Consider the following 8,079-nt stretch of genomic DNA (forward strand, 5'->3'; position numbering starts at 1 on the left):
CTACCCCCCATGCCTTCCCCAATTTGGAAAGCATCCAAGAACATTAAGATTACAGCATATAGCTATGTGTTGTGCTGCTAGTATCTTATGCAACAAATCTCATCTGTTGCAACTGCTTGTAGAACCAAGTGTTTATTTGCTTCTAACTTTCTTTTAATTATCAACCACTTCCTAATCCACAGTGCAACAAATTGTATCTCCCTTTAAGGTCAATGGAGACAAAATTCAACATGAAGACCAACTTCATTGTCAACTGGAAATGTTCTCAGCTTCCCCTCTATTGTCTATTTCTTGGTGATTGTATTCATTTGTGAACAATCTCATAAGCCAGCTCTAGATGCAAACAGTGACAAATGGACTGCTGCAAAGTAAAGCAAGTGTCAGGCATAAGCGTAGTTAACACCATAAGACTCCATGTTACAGAAGAAGTTTCAAAGTAATGACATGCATCACAGCTAAAAGATTGCTTGTGTAGCTTAGCTTAAGGGCCAGGAGTGAAAGGCCTTTCTTTTTGCTTTATATTTTTAGTTTAACTTGCAGCAACAAAACACCACAATACATAACATTTGTTATTTGCAGATATAATTATAAAGAGCCAATACAAGCTCTGAAAGTCATTTGATTACCACTGTTTTATGTATTGAAATTATGACAACAGTAATCAGTCAGCCAGCGCTTCCCCAAGGTTGGCAAAAGGGGTTGGATGCTGCCACAAACCTTTCTTGAGCTAGGTACACACTACAGAAATTTCCACCAACTTTTTATGCCAAGCGATTTTACATACGGTCCATGGACTGCATACACACTAGCCTTGTTTAGGACGATAAAGGGAAGAGTGGACGTCCCTTTAGCGACTTTTTACAGCCATGTTGTCGTGAGCAATGATTGCAATTTCGTACTCACTGTTGTGGATCGGTCGCAAGTTTATACACACTACACAACGGAAACGAGATTGGAACGAAAATATTAAACGGTACGACCAACCAAATGAGGCGACAATCGTCCATTTGGGCAGACTTTCGACTATTGTGTCACTGCACACTCTGACCGGACTTTTGAACAAGCGATCGTATGTCGGCTGATTGAGCCGATTATTGGACGAAAACTGTGTAGTGCAGGCCTGTCCAACCTGCGGCCCTCCAGGTGTTGTGAAACTACAAGCCCCAGCATGCTTTGCCAGTAGACAACCTGTTGATAGCTGGAAGGGCATGCTGGAACTTGTAGTTTCACAACATCTGGAGGGCCGCAGGTTGGACAGGCCTGGTGTAGTGTGTACCTAGCTTTAGAGACACCCGATAGTCTCCATCCAACAAATGTAGAGCAAACTTGAGATTTAAAAGATTGGCGCATTAGGGAAGGGAATGATGCATTAGGACACCATAAACATACCAACAATATCTATACCCATGAATATCTTGTTAAACGATCAAACAATCAAGATAATATCTGCAGTGACCTGTAATAACTGTGCGGCCAAAATAGTGGACAGACACTCACAGATTGTATTGTGCAAACACGAGTTCCAATACCACAATGACAGTATACTAAGATGACAACTATATCAGTATATGTCTATATACTATTAATGAATTATAAAGTGTCACACATATATTGTCAATCAAAATTATCAAAAATTGATGGATTAGATTGTAAAGTTCAAACTTCAGGATGTATCTTTGAGGCATAAATAGTCAATTGATGTAATCAATGATGTAATGATGTTTGAACAATTTTATTAGAACTGGATTAAAATCAATCACACTAACATTTTTAAAGAAATTATCGATCATTGGTCTCTTTGGCTGTCCCTTTCTACCGGAGTTCACTGAAACTGTGTTGCATGAAGCGGAGCTGGCGTGCAGCTTACAGCACGGCCGAGCTGCTGTGTCTCTCGTCCGCATTCAGGAGAGGTTGCAGCGATACTGTTCTGTGAGTTGACTGGCCCAACGCATTTCATCACTCCTAGTGACTTCATCAGGGGGTTTTGACAAACATAAAGCGCCAGGTTTAAACACAATATGTGGCCGATCTTTTAAATCTCAAGAGTCTAGTGATTGTATGGTTTGGAAGTGTTTTCCCACAGCAGAATGACAGGGTGTGTCTGAAGTCAGAGAAAAAATGTGAGTGCGATTGATTTTAAACCAATTCTAATAAAATTGTTCAAACGGCATCACACTATTGTACCCTTCTCTCTCTTCCCCTTTCATATATCATCCTGCATAGGTTATGCTTAATGAAGGGGCTGAGGAGCAAGAAGCCACATGAAGGATATGTTTCCACACAGTTTGTGATTCATGACATCAAATCACTATATCTGCCTCAAAGATACATCTTAAAGTTTGAACTTTACAATCTCATCCATCAATTTTTGATCCTTTTGGTTGACAATATATGTGTGACACTTTAGAATTCATTAATAGTATATAGATATATACTGATATAGTTGTCATCTTAGTATACTGTCATTGTGGTATTGGAACTCGTGTTTGCACAATACAATCTGTGAGTGTCTGTTCACTATTTTGGCTGCACAGTTATTACAAGTCACTGCAGCTATTATCTTGATTGTTTGATCGTTTAACAAGATATTCACAGGTATAGATATTGCTGGTATGTTTAAGGTGTCCTTATGTATCATTCCCTTACGTAATGCACCCAATCTTTTAAATCTCAAGTTTGCTCTACATTGCCCATGTGGTTCGGTAAGCTATTAAATTGTACATAACAATTTCATATGAAAACATAGTATGCAAATTAGTCACAAATATTTTCCTTTTCTTGGTCTTGGGCTGTTTTCAATTATACAAACAAAAAGAGATAGTTACTGCACTAGGATTAGAACTAGCCTCATTGTGGCACAATCATATATTAGAAAAAGCCCAGAGGGGGTGCCCTTCCAATATAAAGTCAAACACATAAACAAAAAGGCTGAAGTACGGTCTCAGTATATAGATAGAAGGCACTACAGTTTACTAATACAATAAAAGGTATTTTTATATATATATATATATATATATATATATATATATATATAATATTTCCAACTTAAAAACCATTGGGATTCCTATTATTGGGCAAAATAAGCCTTTAGGCGACATTTAGTTTTTAATTTATCTTCTCTATACTTTTCATCGCTTTTTGTTTTTAATATTTCGCCTATATGTGATCCTTACAATAAAGGCTTATTTTGCCCAATAGGAATTCCAATGGTTATTAAGTTGGAAATATTATATATAAAAAATGTCCTCTTAGTATATAGATAGAAGGCACTCCAGTTCACTAATACAATGAGACCGTACTTCGGCCTTTTGTTTATGTTGTTTTCAATTATGCTTGTGTTACTTAGTGTGATTTCATTGGACTTTCCACATTTCCATTCATGTGAATTGATGTGACTAATCACTTGTAGCTGGACTCCTAAACATTAAATTGCAGTAAACTGAACAGTCCATCTCCCTACAGTGAAACAAATCACACATAGGGTTAACACATCATCTGTACAATATTAAATTACACAAAATCATGTGCCAAAAAAAATCACTGGGGTAAGCTGGGACAAAATTTTTATTTTTTATTTTCTGAAATAGCTAAAATGGACCGGTAAAGTACATTTTCCCCCAACATTTTTGTTACTGTGCTTTTGTCAGTATATGATGTATTCACTGCATCAGAACAATCACAGAATGTAGCAGTTGCACTATCCACAACCATCTTCCATTATAAATAAACTGGAAAATAGGAAAGCATAGGCTGTATGTATGTATGTAATTATATATATATATATATATATATATATATATATATATATATATATATTATATATTACACACACATATACACACGATGGGACAGGTTTAGGTCATCATTTTTTACATCTTGTAGACTGTATAGTCTACACAGTACTAAGCCAGTAACCATACTAGAATATATATTTAGTATTCTCTATTTATATGGATTTGAGAATGTTTTACAGGATAATAGGGATTCAACTACAACACCATATAGGTGATGGGGCAAGATAAATTATACTACAAAAACATATAGGTCAAGGAGGTGGATGATATCCTTTCAAAAGGTGAGCAGCACTAACTGAGAAGTGATTAGGTGTACTATTTTTATGGAATAACAGGGATTCTGCTTATGCACATATGCTACCACAGCTGAAATATTTTGGCTCCTAGTATTACCTTGTGCTCAACACTAAGCTCACACCACGTTCACACTGACCTAAAAACCTGGGATATTGCCGGGGCAAGCCCAGACGACCTGGGTCATGGCTCAGTGTGATCGAGTGACCCTGCATCTACCCGGGTCTCATGACCAGGTAATAAGACCCGGGGGAGTTTTGCAGGATTATTCCCAGGGTTCAAATCCTGGGATATTTCCAGGGCAGCAGTGTAAAAATAGATCAGAGTGCTTGACAGGAAAAGCCACATACAAACTAAGCAATGAATATAGGTTAAAAAAATGCACAATGTGATGTTGTGGCTTGCATTTTATGAAAATTGTGTCTATTCCCAACTTCCACATGAGTGAAAAAAAAAATGTAACTTTTTCCTTCAATCTCATATACAAAATGTTAGCTGTATGCAACATGTTCGTTTCAATAAATATGTTCCCTGCAATATTTCACTTAGTCATGTATTACTCACTGCATTTAGAACTACTTGTAAAAAAACGAATGTGTTAACTCAGCAAGCAAACATGCATTGCTTCAGTAGACCAAAGCAAGTCAGTAACTGGAAGCAGCACAGGTTTACAACTTGTAATCACACCCACCCCACACGGTCAGCAAATGAGAAGCAACAGAAAAGGAGGGTGGAAGAGACCGAGCAGACTATCCCTGAAGGCCCTGATGGTGGTGTGACGCAGTTAGGTTACCCGATCTCCCCCTCCCTCTGACAACATTGGTCAGCTGCAAGTAACACAACAGAGTGAATGGGAGGGAGCTGTGTAATTATATTCATAACCAAGATCAATCAAAATATGAAAGCTATAAATATACTAACATGGGCTGTGTCAATTGCCTCTAGAATACCAACATACACTTGGATAAACATGTAACCATTTGTGTATTTATACACACGAACACAAAAGGAAACAGAAAGCTATCTGCAAGCAGGACCAACTAGAGAACGGCACAATAAACAAATTCATATAAAAATAATAATAATTTGAGTGTTATATTCATGATTTATGGTTTAATTCAAGTTTATTGGGCGATTGGCAACATGTACAACAAAAGGGAGGAATGGGGAGGGAACCTTCTACAGACCGTAAACACCAAGGTGCGGCTGATCAGGAAGGGAGTTACCAAGGAGGTTTGCACCCCATGACACCAATAAGGGGGAGGAGGCTGGAGAGAACTTTGGAAGATCTACAACACCAAACAGACCTTACTGTACAAAGATTTAAGTCGAGCTCAATGTAAGTAACACTCCAAAGATTAAAAAGAATCAACATTCTGAAGTGTCCCACAGAGCCAATGATAAATACACTTTTCATGTTAGCAAACAATAGTTACAATTGTGAAGCATTTAGCAAAATATTACCATCTGATAGCTCAGAATATGACAAGTTCACGAAGCAGACATGATAACCACTACATGCGCTTTTACATGGACGATTCTATTTAACCATTTCCGCTAAACAATCTGCACACGGGTGACCGGCTTTTAAATATTACATCCTAGAATATCTGGGGCAATGGAGAAACCTGACGTTGCATGGATGATGGCCATACTCAACACGTGTGTACATCATACACATTATCTTTTGTAGTGAGGGGACCTGTCAGCAGAGTAAGGCTCCAAGCCTGGCTCACTCATACTCCTAGCTCACTCATACTCCTGGGACAACGTACAATGCAACCCAAATATAGCACACACTACAAACTCAGGGATCAGACAAGGTAAAGGTGTTTAGTTCCACCCAGTCTACTTCTCACTGCTTCTGCATTACCTCCAGGTTAGCCTTTGCTCTATGACCTATATAAAAGTGCACCTTGTTTACTCCAACAGACCCCTGGCAGGGACAGTATTCCACATAGAAGCTGACAACCAGTATGTGACGTTGTCTCCCCCACTACCAGCTAATAGGATGCAGTTCTTATGGGGGAACTAGTGAGTACAGAGACTCATGGAGGAGAGTTAACTGGTTCAGCTCAGTCTCTGCCCTGGCGCCAAAATCAGGGTCACAGTGTACACCCCGGGCAGCGCCGGAGACGGGCAGGGCTGGGGGCATGGAGACCCCGGGGTAACACTACGTGAGTCCCGATAACACTTATAACACTCACTACACACATCATATACAACATGACAGCCGCCCTGGAGGTCATGGGCTCCCAGAACACCCCGGAGGGAGAGCGAGGGCTGTCTGGGTGCACGGACAGCGGGAAACCGGGCAAAGCCCAGGAGGAAGAGGCCGCGTCCTCCTCACTCCCCCTTCTCCTCCCCCGCTCTCTCCGCCTCCCCCACCCGCCACCGCTGCTCTCTTGCTGAGGCCCAGACACCATCTTGCCCCCGTATCCCTGCTCAGAGGGAGAAGGGAGCGCAGGGAACACTCGCAACAACTCAGTCCCCGACCGACAAGGCCGCACGGAGAAAACTTCCACCAACGTGTCCGCCATTTTATAACTTACCACGGCTCCCACACAGCGCGCCTCCCGGAGGAGGGCCTCGTCCCGCCGGCTGCTGGTAATCCCAGTAAAGGCTCTTGGTGACGCTGTTAGGCGGGAGGCAAGTACACGGTAAAGCCCAATCCCAGATCCGAGGTCGTAAAATAAATAAGAAGCGGTTTGGAGACGGCTCAGGGTCGGCTCGAGTTGTTCGCTCCTCGGCAGCTCGAAGTCGAATGAGGCGCGCAGGCGCCACCTGGCGGTCACACGGCGACGGCTAACTCTTGCTGGGACACAGCGCCACCTTCCGCTAAGACCTCTAGTTTAAGCGGTTTAACCCCAGCGTTGCCAGAATGAAGAGGAAAAGTTTCAGTAGCCTCTTTGTAAAGTGTGACTTTGCCAATGGACGAGCATGGGATAATATTCTGGAGCTATGGATCAACCTAACATTGTATTCGCTATTAGAAACTTGAAGCTGCTTATGACCAGGGATACTTAAAAGCAGATAAAGCTGTTTGTTTATTCCTTTTTCATAACATCCGTATTTTGTGCATCATTCCAAAATTGTAAACTATGGGCATGTTTGTTGCTTGTTTCTTTAGAATCATGTTATTTAACAATAAATAGAATAGTGTAAAGCGAGTTCTGTAAACTTGCTTTATTGCTATACTATGTCATTAGTAAAACATAATTTGTCAACTGTATGTTTATTATGACACTCGTGTGTAGGATGATCATCATCATTTATTTATATAGCACCAGCAAATTCGTAACGCTTTACAATTGGGAACAAACATTAATAAAACAATACTGGGTAATACATACAGACAGAGAGGTAAGAGAACCCTGCTCGCAAGCATACAATATATGGGTATATGATGATATGATAAAAGCAGATTTGTAGTAAAATGAGATATGGTATTAAAACATGTATGCTCGTATTATAGCTAAATACATATGGTTAAATAGCTTGCACCTGATTCCTTTTTCATTTAATATAACCTATGTCTATATTTGCATTTGGTGTATAATATGTATGAATATATGTGGAACTACTAATCCCAGCATGGATTCATTTCCTTGTAAATAACATGCTAAACATCTATCTTAAATGGAGCTATGTAGTATTTTTGTTTTTGGTATATATTTGTTATTGCAAAGCTATTAGTGTTTACTTTCCCCAAATACAATATTGTCCAAAAATCTAAACTCCATAGGGACAGGTGTGAATGATTACATGCAAGTGGGTAATCTTGTAATACAAGGTATTAGTAATTGTTCTGTATTTTGTTAAGTGGAGCCTTATTGTTCAGTCCTTTTGTCTGTAAAGGGAGCCATTGAAGAGCTCAGCTGGATCCCGGGTAGGAGGCAGCAGCTACGCTCCCCATAAAAGAGCAGCCAATATTCTATGTTGTGAGAGCAGCTCCCCGCTCGGCCCATCACACAATACTGCAACAAGTTGG

General features: G+C 40.1%; 1 protein-coding gene across 2 annotated transcripts in view; it reads right to left on the reverse strand.

Moving 5' to 3' along the window:
- Window positions 1-6,861, reverse strand: part of STAG2 (STAG2 cohesin complex component) — a 116,443-nt gene extending 109,582 nt beyond the window's left edge. For both annotated transcript variants that reach the window (XM_075184368.1, XM_075184367.1), the window contains exon 1: window positions 6,641-6,861. The gene's annotated coding sequence lies outside the window, so the exon portion shown is untranslated. The remainder of the gene's footprint in view (window positions 1-6,640) is intronic.
- Window positions 6,862-8,079: the final 1,218 nt, after the last annotated feature.

The sequence above is a fragment of the Mixophyes fleayi genome, chromosome 9, assembly GCF_038048845.1.
Source record: "Mixophyes fleayi isolate aMixFle1 chromosome 9, aMixFle1.hap1, whole genome shotgun sequence".
In the NCBI taxonomy this organism is placed as follows: domain Eukaryota; kingdom Metazoa; phylum Chordata; class Amphibia; order Anura; family Limnodynastidae; genus Mixophyes; species Mixophyes fleayi.